We start from the raw sequence: 13,997 nt of genomic DNA, 5'->3' as shown, positions 1-13,997 counted from the left end.
GTTCTGTTTGCAGCACTAGGATTGTCGCATCCGTGTTTGGCGACATCGCAGTGCACGCGCATTGGAAGCGTATATTCGTCATCGCCATACTGGCGTATCACCATGCGTGATGGTAGCGGGTGCCATTGGTTCCACGTCTCGGTCACCTCTTGTTCCCATTGACGGCACTTTGAACAGTGGACATTACATTTCAGATGTGTTACGACCCGTGGCTCTACCCCTCATTCGATCCCTGCGAAACCCTACATTTCAGCAGGATAATGCACGACCGCGTGTTGCAGGACCTGTACGGGCCTTTCTGGATACAAAAAATGTTCGACTGCTGCCCTGGCCAGCACATTCTCCAGATCTCTCACAAATTGAAAACCTCTGGTCAATGGTGGCCGAGCAACTGGCTCGTCACAATACGCCAGTCACTGCTCTTCATGAACTGTGGTTTCGTGTTGAAGCTGCGTCGCCAGTTCCCGAAGCATCTCTGTAACACATTAACGTGTTGTTCGGACCTATCGCTTACAAATCTAGCAGTGCGCCTCTGAATTGCTTCTATATCTTCCTCCAATCCGACCTGGTACGGCTCCAAATACTCGAGCAGTACTCAAGAATAGGTCGCACCAGAGTCCTATATGCCGCCTCCATTACAGGTGAACCACTCTTCTGTAAAATTCTCCCAATGAACCGAACATTCACCTTCCCCTACCACACGCCTCACATGCTCGTGCTACCTCATTTCGTTTTGTAACTTTACTCCCAGATATTTAAACTACTTGACTTTGTCAAGTAATACTGTACTCAAATATTACAGGTTTATTGTTCCTCCTTCTCGGCATTATATTACATTTTTCCACATTTAGGGCTAGCTGCCATTCATCTAATTTTGTCTAAATCATTTTGTATCTTCGTACAGTGACTCAACTTCGACACGTTACCGTACACCACGGCATTATTAGCAAACTATCGCAGATTGCTGCCAACCCCGTCCGACAAATCTTTTATGTACGGAGAGATCAACAGTGGTCCTATCACACTTCCCTGGGGCGCTCCTGACGATACCCTTGTCCGTGATGAACACTCGATGTCGAGGACAACATACCGGATTCTATTATTTAAGAAGTCTTCGAGCCATTCACGTATCTATTGACTTATTCCATAGCTCGTACCTCTGTTAACAGCGAGCAATGGTACACCGTGTCAAATGCTTTCCGGAAATCTAGAAATATAGAATCTGCCTGTTGTCCTTCATCTATAGTTCTCAGTATATCATGTGAGGAAAGGGCAAGGTGGGTTTCGCACGAGCTATGCTTTCTAAAACCATGCTGATTCGTGCACATAAGCTCCTCAGTCTGAAGAAACTTTATTATACTCGAATTGACGATACGTTCAAGGATTCTGCAGCAAACAGACGTTAGGAGTATTGGTGTGTAATTTTTCGGGTCCGTTGTTTTACCTTTCTTATATACTGGAGTCACTTGTGCTTTTTTCCAGTCACTTAGAACTTTGTGCTGGGCGGCGGATTCACGATAAATACAAGCTAGGTAAGGGGCCAATATCGTAGAGTACTCATTGTAAAACGGAACTGGGATTCCATCCAGACCTGGTGATTTATTTGCTTTCAAATATTTCAGTTGTTTTTGAACGCGAGTTACGTTTACCCATACTGGAGTCTGTCCGATGTTCAAGACTTCGCTTCTCAGTTTTGGTTATTGATAACTTGATACCAGTGTCTGAGTTTAATTTGTACACCACAGCACTGAAGATGATCACTATGCGATCGAAAATCGATTCTGCTATCAATAAAACATCAATATTACGGCCAACGCTGACCTTCCTTTTAATTTAAGATTTATGCTTGTTCACTTCGTTTCCGCCCGAAGCAAGTGCCTAATCCCGTTTGTCACCTCCTTAGTATGAGCACTGGGCGCTTCGGCAATTTTCTGCCAGTGTTATTTCTTTTCCTTTGACATGTGTTCTGTGGATATCTACGATTCCAGAGGCACGTATGATATCTATGTTCTCCCATTAGTGACACAGCATTATCTTCGGACCACTCCATCGCTCACGCAATTCGCGCCAACAATAACAGAAGTAGACAGTACAGCAGACGAACGCTTTATGTATTGCTAGCGGCGAGGACGCGAACTTGGTTTGATGGTTCGCTAAAAGGGTGACAATCGGCGGAACACGAGCGAACACAGGCGAATGCGAACCGAGCACGACTGAATGCCGTTTGCTCACGCGATTCTACATCAGAGAGAATTCTCTAGCCCTGCAGTAGACTCACGCGGACTGATAATCCCTGCGAACAAATTTTTCCCTTTCCTCTTAATCTCTTCGGACCCAGAAATCACATGAGCCGAATACCTTCACTTATCAGTACTACGTTACTCCTTTGTTTCATTTGGACTAGAGCAGATCTCTCGGTATGGTCAAGAATTGCGGCCTGAGAGTCCCGTTCGCTCATCGGCGTTGGATATAATTTGGGTTGTTGTCTTTAGGAGAACCAGTGAAATGGAAGCTAAAACATCAATATTATAGATCATTCTCAAGGCGTTCCTTATTATTGCAGTGTTGCTTTCTCTTAGTTATATTGTTTTGCTAGCTACAGATTAGTTAATTGTCTATTTGTATACTTTTGCGAAATGGAACTGCCATTTGAATTCACGAGGCCCTATAAGCATCCAGAGGGTTCACATTGGTTGCATTGGTAAGATCTTGTACTCTTGTATCATTTATTCATAAGAAAGACAAAAAGTTTTACTTTTATCCAACCTACAAAATAATGACACTGTTGATGAAAAGACGCCGAAAGTAAAAACGACAGTTATTTGCAGCAAGATGGAAAGAGGTGTGAATTCTTTAACAGTTCATGCTGATAACAACCCACACAACTGCATTAGACTAACAAGCGATCTTCGGCGACTGTCGTCTTATCAGTTTGTTTCAGAACACGTGCGAGTCTGAGCTGTCATTAAAATTTATATATAGTGAATTCTATATGCACGATTACTTTGTTGATTTTTACTGGTACGAAACATGTCGCGAGTGCTACAGGAGACGAATGTAAACCGAACGAATGCCGTTTAGTAACGTTAGCGTACTGTTTACACCATAGAGAATTCGAATTCTCGTCCGCTGTTGCACGTTCGCTTGTGTTGGCTCTTGTGTAGCGAGTGTGTGGGGGTGGGGGCGGGGCAGAGGGGTGGGGGGGGGGGGAGGGAGAGAGGGTGCTCGAGGTGACGCAGCCACCTGCAAGTGCGAGCAGCGAAATTCGAGATGAGAACGCAGTTCTGCGGACACTGGCCTTCCTGTAGAAGACGTGGCCTCGTCCCACCGGAAAGTCACGATATTTCCAATGATATTTCTGTATACTTATAGCTAATGATGTTTCTTTTCATAAGACTTTCAGTTCCTTCGCGTGGGTTTTGCAACTATATGTGTTCCCCAGAAGGGGGGAGCCGTCGTTGGGAAGGGAGGGATCTTATTTCTGCCTTCCTCTTTGCCTCGGTGAAGTGCAGCGGCAGCTAAGAGGAGCGGTTCGCCCGCGAGAGCGTCGACGTCTGCAAGGTTACTTCCACAACGAGCGCGTCCTGCCATAAGCCGGCTGCTGTCGGGTTCTACGCTCAAGTCGTCCCTGTGGCTTCTCTTTACCCGTGCGGTGTTATTGTCTGTGTGGCAGACGCTGACTGCCATAAAGAAGCGATATCTGTGGAGCGAGCGTGGGGTACTGTGCGCGTTGCCAACATGAAAGTGGAGTCGTCGGGGACTTCAGTATACCGCTCTTTGTTTTCATTTTGCACTACGACTGAAACCTTAATATCACAAGCATTTGCTCTGTTATACACGTTTATTTATTACTAACATCAATGAGGAATAACTATCGCTGCTACGACTGCAAAACGAAATACGTCAGACGAAAATATATTACTTTTGACATGTAACTAGGTGGGTGCAGAGACAATTTCTGTAACAATCAGTTGAATGCATACACATTCCGAGGAAATTTCGCGAGCACTTAAGATATATGTGTTACAGTCTGGGTCATTACCTGCGGATGAGACGGATCTACATCTACATCTGCATCTACATTTATACTTCGCAAGCCACCCAACGGTGTGTGGCGGAGGGCACTTTACGTGCCACTGTCATTGTCTCGCTTTCCTGTTCCAGTCGCATATGGTTCACGGGAAGAATGACTGCCGGAAAGCCTCCGTGCGCGCTCGAATCTCTCTAATTTTACATTCGTGATCTCCTCGGGAGGTATAAGTAGGGGGAAGCAATATATTCGATACCTCATCCAGAAAGGCACACTCCCGATACCTCGACAGCAGAGCGCCTCTCTTGCAGACTGCCACTTGAGTTTGCTAAACATCTCGGTAACGCTATCACGGTTGCCCAATAACCCTGTGACGAAACGCGCCGCTCTTCTTTGGATCTTCTCTATCTCCTCTGTCAACCCGACCTGTTACGGATCCCACACTGATGAGCAATACTCAAGTATAGGTCGAACGAGTGTTTTGTAAGCCACCTCCTTTGTTGATGGACTACATTTTCTAAGGACTCTCCCAATGAATCTCAACCTGGCACTCGGCTTACCAACAATTAATTTTATATGATTATTCCACTTCAAATCGTTCCGTACGCATAATCCCAGATATTTTATAGAAGTAACTGCTACCAGTGTGTGTTCCGCTATCATATATACAATAAAGGATCCTTCTTTCTATGTATTCGCAATACATTTGTCTATATTAAGGGTCAGTTGCCACTTCCTGCACCAAGTGCCTATCCACTGAAGATTGTCCTGCATTTCGCTGGAATTTTCTAATGCTCAACTTCTCTGTATGCTACAGCATCATCCGCGAAAAGCCGCATGGAACTTCCGACACTATCTACTAAGCCATTTATATATATTGTGAAAAGCAATGGTCCCATAACACTCCCCTGTGGCACGCCGGAGGTTACTTTAACGTCTGTAGACGTCTCTCCATTGAGAACAACATGCTGTGTTCTGTTTGCTAAAAACTCTTCAATCCAGCCACACAGCTGGTCTGATATTCCGTAGGCTCTCACTTTGTCCTCGAACCATATGCTTATTTCAAAATAGGCACTACGGGAAACTGCAGTACGCAGGTAATCGGTATTAGGAATATTTTACTTTTCCTAAGAAGAATTCAAAATTAAAGATATGGCAGCATGCTGGTAATTCTCCGTGTGTGTTTGAATCACTATAATTTTACCTTCGTGGTCTTTTTGCGAGGTATGCGTCGGAGGAAGGGATATATTGGTTGACTTACAGGAAATTTTCCAGTAGACCATACCGTGATGCAGAACACCTCTCCTGCAGCGTTTGCCACTGGAGGTGGTTTAGCATATTCGTGACACTTTTCGCGCTTCTTAAATGAAACTGTCACGTAATGTGTGCTCTTCTTTGGATCTTTTGTACGAGTGTGAGTCAAACGAAAACCTGAAATATTTTTTTTAAATATCATTTATTTTGCAGAAGTGGTACAAATCTCTTTCACTTTTCAACATAATCTCCCGCACGCTCAATGCAAGTCCTCCAGCGATTACAAAGTGCATAAAGTCCTTTAGAAAAAAATTCTTTTGGTAGTCGGCGCAACCACTCATGCACCGCGTGGCGTACCTCTTCATCAGAACGGAACTTCTTTCCTCCGACTGCGTCTTTGAGTGCTCCAAACATATGGAAATCACTTGGGGCAAGGTCTGGTGAGTATGGTGGATGAGGAAGACACTCAAAATGCAGGTCTTTGATTGTTCTAACTGTTGTATGGGCAGTGTGGGGCCTTGCATTGTCATGTTGCAAAAGGACACATTGCTGACAGCAATCCACGTCGCTTTGATTTGATCGCAGGCTTCAGATGACTTTTTAGGAGATCTGTGTATGATGCACTGGTGACAGTGGTCCCTCTAGGCATGTAATGCTCCAAAATGACGCCTTTTTCGTCCCAAAAAGAGCATAACCTTTGTGATGATGGTTTCGTTCGAAACTTCTTTGCTTTTGGTGATGAGGAATGGCGCCATTCCTTGCTCGCTCTCTTCGTTTCCGGTTGGTGGAAGTGAACCCAGGTTTCGTCCCCAGTAACGATTCTTGCAAGGAAGCCACACCTTCTCGTTCAAAGTGCCGAAGAAGTTCTTCAGAAGCATCAACACATCGTTCTCTCATTTCAGGAGTCAGCTGCCGTGGCACCCATCTTGCAGACACTTTGTGAAACTGGAGCACATCTTGCACAATGTGGTGTGCTGACCCATGACTGATCTGTAAACATGCTGAAATCTCATTCAGTGTCACTCAGCGGTTTTTCTTCACTATGTCTTCAACTGCTGCAATGTTCTGTGGAGTAACAACTCGTTGTGCCTGACCTGTATAAGAAGCATCTTCCGCTGAAGTCAAACCATTTGCGAACTTCCTGCTCTATTCGTAGACTTGCTGCTGTGGCAAACATGCATCACCGTACTGAACCTTCATTCAATAGGTTTCACACCTACGCAAAAATCGAATAACAGAACGCTGTTCTTCCCTGGTGCAAGGCGCAAGTGAGGCGGCCATCTTTATACTGATACTGCCACGGTATGTGTGCATCTGCCCTATGTTGCCACCTACAGGCCATTCTACACGCTGTTTGTAACACGCTTACCAACTTACAGGATAACGGCGCGAAATTTCGATTTGTTATTACAAATTTAAGTCTTTCATTCGACGCACCCTCGTATTTTCTCTATCAACTCTATCTGGTACGAATCCCATAATGATGGGCGATATTCAAGTATTAGTAGAAGGGGTGTTTTGTAAGCTACTTCCTCTGTTGTCGGATTGCATTTTTTGCGTACTCTTCCATCGAATCTCAGGCTGGCGCCTTCCCATGATTAATTTCATGTATTCGTTCCACATCAAATCTCTCTGTACTCACTCTCCTAGATATTTTATGGAAGTAAATGCTTCCAGCGCCGGCCGGGGTGGCCGAGCGGTTCTAGGCGCTTAAGTCTGGAACCGCGCGACCGGTATGGTCGCAGGTTAGAATCCTGCCTCGGGCATGGCTGTGTGCGATGTCCTTAGGTTAGTTATCTGTTTAAGTAGTTCAAAGTAGCAGGGGACTGATGACCTCAGATGTTAAGTCCCATAGTGCTCAGAGCTATTTGAACCAAATGTTTCTAGCGAGTGTGTAATCGTTCAATAAAGCGTCTTTCTGTCTCTGTACTCGCATTACGGTACATTCGTTTACAGCGTCTTAGGTACCGCCTCCAGTGTACTCAAATTTTGCCACACTTTACTCAATGTAACTGTGTAGTCACATTCTCTTTCTGTTGACGCACTCGTGAGTTATCTAAGGGACGGAAATCATGTCCGGCACTTGTCTCCGAATTGTGTAAACTTTGTTGTGTGTGCGATCGCATTTTAAATGTTTGTGTAACTTGTAGTGTGAAGCACGATGTGGGGACCAGCCCTTCGAAACGACTATTCCGCTTCAGATGAGGAGTATGTGGCGGCCACGACATCAGTACGAGCTCACTGTGATGCACCTCAGACCACTTTAACATGATTCTGGCCGTGTGACACTAACATTTATCCCTCTGGAAGACGCCACCATCCTCGGGGAAAGACACCACGGATGAAAGAAAGCCTATGTTCCACAAGAACATCCACTCAGTCCGTAGCTGTCGTGGTGCTTTCGTTTACAACCGTAGGTACTTAGGAAACCAGGTGAACATCCCACGTAGCACGCTACTGCTCCCACCTACCTGCGGTGCTTGTTATCGTCGGCTATTCGCTTGGAAGACGTCGTATCGGGACACGACCATCGACCTGGTATAGTTAGAAACCTGACTCACCTGGTCAGGAGACAAATTTCCATTGCCCCCTCGATCCAATGTCGATGATCTGTGTCGACCTCAGGCGTAATTGACGACGGCGTTGGGTCGACATGGGAACAGGTGCGGGTAGCCTGCTACGGGGCTCTGCGCTCAGGAAGTGGGCGCTCTGAACGGTGCGCTCCGGGACGCTTGTGTCTCCACTTATATTGTACTCTGTTTCTTTCTTTCTTTCGCTTACGCCATAGTCCCGCAGCTATCGCAGGGTTAGCGTGATTGCAACTGATTTGGCAAGGTTAGTTTGAGGGGTGGCCGGATGCCCCTCCTGCCGCCACCCCTTATCCCCCCCTCCCCCCCCCCCCCCTCGTGATGGAATCGGTGTACCTCAGCTGTCTGCGTCTAGTGTAAATTGTGAAATAGTGCGAACGTGTTTCAAATGCTTGCGACCCGTGGAACTGAGGCAGAACGTGGGGACCAGCCCGGTATTCACCTAGTGGGATGTGGAAAACCACCTAAAAACCACATCCAGGCTGGCCGGCACACCGGCCCTCATCGTTAATCCATCTGGGGCCGGCACGCCAAGCCGAGTCCAGGAAGCAGTGCGTTAGCGCTCCCGGATACCACGACTGGTTCTGCATTGTACTTTGTGAATGTATCTAAAGCTCCGTATAAAGGAAAGTATGACCATCCTGTTCCCCTACGTTAACCGCCTTCCGCAGTACACGATTGGCTGAAACCGCGTCACGTGGCATTAGCAGCCACTGTGGGCCCACGCCTTACGTGTGAAGCATAGGAAGTGTTCTGCAGCTTCGAAGTTATAAGTACAATAATACCTCAGTGCTGTGATTTTGGCTGCCCGTTTCGAGGCGAAAAGGGAGGAAAGCGGCTCAGAATTCCTTCCGAAGGGAGAGATGAAACGAGAAGGAGAAAATTGGTCGCAATGGGAAAGGTTGCTGGAACTCGTCTTAACCATTCAGTTAATATTATTCATTTCTAGCGTTTTGTCTTTGTCTCTTTTTTCGATTTCTGTTACTTAGTTTCCAATCCATTTGAACAGCAAAAAATGTCAGAAGAGCTAATAGAATTTTTAATGGTAATTTAATTACAAAATACAAATCTTAGAGACGAAACTGCTACTGTTACCACATAAAACGAAAAATAGTGCGTGGTACCGTACGAAGTTATCATTATGGGTAAAAAATGTTACCTGATGACTGTAGAGTATGGTTTAGACTTATATTTAAGATCCTCACAATAAAAAATACATGACTGGCTAAAAATTTGACCTGATTGACTGTAGAATATGGTTTAAACTTATATTTACAATGCTCACAATAATAAATTGTACTTTGTTCAACACAATATAATGTGCAAGGTGGCAGAATAAATGAAGGTCAATTTCGCACCTTACATAGACTTTTATACATCATAATGCGTAGGTGAATATGATAGCTAACCTACTTCGCCAGTAATGAGCACATTTGCCTATAAGTATGTAATGCAAAAGGGATGACACTCAATGGGCGGTATTAATTCACCTCTCCTATGTAATGCACGTCAACCAACAGAAGGTGAAACAAGCAGGGAGAGGGAAGGTTTTGTGTGGATGCCAGCGCAGGCAGACGCATAGGTCGCACCCTGGGAGGCATTACCGAAAGTTCTTGAGGGGGCGTCCTGCTGTGGCCAGACAGGTGACGCATACTGCACAGCGAGTAGCATGCCACCAGAATTAGGACAGAAAGAAGCTTTAGAAAACTGCGTTTCGGAATTCCAGAGAGATATAAACAAAACCAGTGATGCAGCTGACCATCAGGGAGAGGGAAGGTTTTGTGTGGATGCCAGCGCAGGCAGACGCATAGGTCGCACCCTGGGAGGCATTACGGAAAGTCCTTAAGGGGGCGTCCTGCTGTGGCCAGACAGGTGACGCATACTGCACAGCGAGTAGCATGCCACCAGAATTAGGACAGAAAGAAGCTTTAGAAAACTGCGTTTCGGAATTCCAGAGAGATATAAACAAAACCAGTGATGCAGCTGACCATCAGGGAGAGGGAAGGTTTTGTGTGGATGCCAGCGCAGGCAGACGCATAGGTCGCACCCTGGGAGGCATTACGGAAAGTCCTTAAGGGGGCGTCCTGCTGTGGCCAGACAGGTGACGCATACTGCACAGCGAGTAGCATGCCACCAGAATTAGGACAGAAAGAAGCTTTAGAAAACTGCGTTTCGGAATTCCAGAGAGATATAAACAAAACCAGTGATGCAGCTGACCATCAGGGAGAGGGAAGGTTTTGTGTGGATGCCAGCGCAGGCAGACGCATAGGTCGCACCCTGGGAGGCATTACGGAAAGTCCTTAAGGGGGCGTCCTGCTGTGGCCAGACAGGTGACGCATACTGCACAGCGAGTAGCATGCCACCAGAATTAGGACAGAAAGAAGCTTTAGAAAACTGCGTTTCGGAATTCCAGAGAGATATAAACAAAACCAGTGATGCAGCTGACCACGTGAACAGCGAATGGTACACATGTGAGAGGGCACGAAACGTCCGATTGGCGGAACGAACTAGGAAAGAGTAAAGTGAGATTTCGATGCAGTTCAATGGTACGGCCCTTGCGACTGCTAGAGAGAGTTTTCACGAAATAAAAGGAACGCTCCTATTGGTCGAAAAAAGCCGTGGCAAGGAGAATGAAAGAACCCAGGTGGGGAGCGAGTTAGGCTACGAGAAAGACGAGAGCGGAATTTTCGTGGAATCTTCTGTGAACTGGCGTCAAGTGCAGAATGGAGCGCATAACGCTCTGCACGAGGCAGAGGAGAAATTTGAGTGAACACTACCTTCACTGCGGCTGACGTTCAGATAGATATTAGCTGAAGCGCCGTTGAGCTCCCACTGTGGAGAAACGAACCAGCCAGTTACTTAATTGTCCTTGCGAGGACTGAGAGGGCGTTTTAATATGCACGCTGCTCCAGCCATGTACGTGCATATCGCCATATTCCAAGACTAGGGATGAGTGCATGTTTTCTCGCATCACGAGAAACATAGGGAGAATTTCTGCTGAAAAAAATCAGCAACGGCTTAATTAGATTTTATAGGAATTTCAGTGGGCGAGAGCAGCCATGCAGACAACAGGTCATCGCAGCTAAGGTAAATACCATGCTCAGAGGCTCAAACTTGTTGGATCACAAGCTTGCGTCCACTGTAAACTTGAGCGACCTTGGGTAATCTTTTGCTCAAATTGTCACAAAATTAACCGTCCTCCATAGACTTGATTGTCATCCTAAATAGTACCAAACTTTGTACCAGAATCGGATGATTTATTTGTCCAACATCATAACGTAGTCATTAGAATAATTTTGTACTTCTACTTAAAATTTACCATTGTTGTGTTTAGGATTATTTCACTTTCTAAGGACGAGATGCCTTCATTTGTCGTAACATTGTGACATTGTAAACTATGAAAATTTGTGTATGTTTCTGATAAGTTTGCAACATTAAACCAAAGTTATTTACAGCTTACACAGTTGTTGTTGATATGACACGCACCTTAAAAAAGTACAAAAAAAATTGCACTAGGCAAGTACCAAACCAACGACATTTCATTCTCTATTAACGTTATAAGGAGACTATTATTACTGCTACAAGCTGGCCGCTAATCTTTATTATATTAAAACGAATTCAGCTGTTACTGTTACATATAGCCTGTTTTTGATGCTAGGCTGTTTTTATTGGAAGACATTTTAAAAATACTGTATTTTCTAGTACTTTCATAAGCATTCTGCTAATATCATAGAACAATTTGCAGACAAAATTTTGTGGGATAGATCTGACAAATATGTAAAGCACGTATAATCGTATAGGCACGGTTATCAATTCTGTTTACTAAGGAACCGCGCATATATATTTGAATGCAATGTTTTACATCGTATGACAAAAGAGACGTTGGGTGAATTTTCGAAGTGCCGAGTAGCAGGAACAAGAAATAAGTCGATATAAATCAGCGATGGATTTTTCCTTGCACTTGCGAACTAATATTGGTTCTCTTTTGTTCTGCTGACTATTAGATAGGACCAATTTAACTATAATTATGAAAACAGGTGTTCAAACTTGACACCGCAACAAGAGCTGCGAAATCTGCTTTCGCTATTAGCAAAGCCACAGCAAACGCTTTGCGACTCATTTAGCTTAAATTTGTTGAGATTTTTTGTTGCTCAGTATTCGACATGTTTCATTTGAAGCCACTTAGCAGTGCAATAGACGGCTGAGTTCACTTCTGCAATACACACGGTTAAATGTGCTGCAGTGCGCCCAAAACGGCGACCACCAGCAAGTTGTCCGTACTTTCCCTATACGGAGCTAATATTGCATCTGCCACAGATGGTCGCCTATCCTGCTTTACAGATCGGCTGCGTTTCGGACCTTCACGTTGCCTGATGATGCGTAGCCGTCCTACAACTCGCTGTTTCAGCGTTCTTTAACCACTCTTCATACACACTCACGACAGTAGCACACCAACAGTAGCGCACCAACAGTCGACCAACGAAGCCGTTTCCCGAGATCTACATCTACATCTACATGGATACTCTGCAAATCACATTCAAGTGCCTGGCAGTGGGTTCATCGAACCACCTTCACAATTCTCTATTATTCCAATCTCGTATAGCGCGCGGAAAGAATGAACACCTATATCTTTCCGTACGACCTCTGACTTCCCTTATTTTATTGTGGTGATTGTTGCTCCCTATGTAGGAGAACGTTGGTGATTGGAATTTCGTGAGAAGATTCTGTCGCAAAGAAAAACGCCTTTCTTTTAACGATTTCCAGCCCAAGTCCTGTGTCATTTCTGTGACACTCTCTCCCATATTTCGCGATAAGGCAAAATGTGCTGCCTTTCTTTGAACTTTTTCGATGTACTCCGTCAGTCCTATCTGGCAAGGATCCCACACCGCGCAGTAGTATTCTAAAAGAGGACGGACAAGTGTAGTGTAGGCAGTCTCCTTAGTAGGTCTGTTACATTTCCTAAGTGTCCTGCCAATAAAATGCAGTCTTTGGTTAGCTTTCCCCACAACATTTTCTATGTGTTCCTTCCAATTTAAGTCGTTCGTAATTGTAATACCTAGGTATTTAGTTGAATTTACGGCTTTTAGATTAGATTTATTTATCGTGTAACCGAAGTTTAACGAGTTCCTTTTAGCACTCAAGTGGATGACCTCACACTTTTCGTTATTCAGGACTATAGCCACTTTTCGCACCATTCAGGTATCTTTTCTAAATCGTTTTTCAGTTTGTTTTTATCTTATGATGACTTTATTAGTCGATAAACGACAGCGTTATCTGCAATCAACCTAAGGCGGCTGCTCAGATTGTCTCCCAAATCGCTTGTATAGGTAAGGAACAGCAAATGGCCTATAACACTACCTTGGGGAACACCAGAAATCACTGCTGTTTTACTCGACGAATTTCCGTCAGTTACAACGAACTGTGATCTCTCTGACAGCAAATCACAAATCCAGTCATATAACTGAAACGATATTCCATAAGCAAGCAATTTCAATACGAGTCTTCCGGAAATCCAGAAATACGGAATCGATCTGAAATCCCTTGTCAATAGCACTCAACATTTCATATGAATAAAGAGCTAGTTGTGTTTCACAGGAACGATGTTTTCTAAACCCATGTCGACTGTGTATCAATAGTTTTCTTCGAGGTTATTCATAATGTTCTAAAATCCTGCTACATATCGATGTTAACGATATGGGCTTGTAATTTAGTGGATTACTCATACTACCTTTCTTGAATATTAGTGTGACATGTGCAACTTTGCAGTCTTTGGGTACCGATCTATCGTCGACCGAACTGTTGTATATGATTGTTAAGTATGGAGCTAATGCATCAGCATACTCCGAAAGGAACCAAATTGGTATACAGTCTGGACCAGAGAATTTGCTTTTATTAAGTGATTTGAGTTGCTTCACTACTACGTGGATATTTACTTCTACGTTACTCATGTTGGCAGCTGTTCTTGATTCGAATTCCGGAATATTTACTTCGTATTCTTTTGTGAAGGCATTTCAGAAGAAGGTGTTTAGTAACTCTGTTTTGTCAGCAGTCTTCGATAGTATCTCCATTGCTATCGCGCAGAGAAGGCATTTATTGTTTCTTGCCGCTAACATGCTTCACATACG

The 13,997-nt window shown here is 44.6% G+C and overlaps 1 protein-coding gene across 15 annotated transcripts in view; it reads right to left on the bottom strand.

The window, feature by feature from the left end:
* The window catches only part of LOC126266656 (adipokinetic hormone/corazonin-related peptide receptor variant I-like), a 1,027,110-nt gene that overhangs the window by 330,549 nt on the left and 682,564 nt on the right, over nucleotides 1-13,997 (bottom strand). The gene's annotated exons all lie outside the window — the stretch shown is intronic.

This window comes from Schistocerca gregaria, chromosome 4 (genome assembly GCF_023897955.1).
Source record: "Schistocerca gregaria isolate iqSchGreg1 chromosome 4, iqSchGreg1.2, whole genome shotgun sequence".
Classification (NCBI taxonomy): Eukaryota; Metazoa; Arthropoda; class Insecta; order Orthoptera; family Acrididae; genus Schistocerca; species Schistocerca gregaria.
Note: the sequence above shows the minus strand (reverse complement) of the source record. Positions and strands in the feature narration are given on the sequence as shown.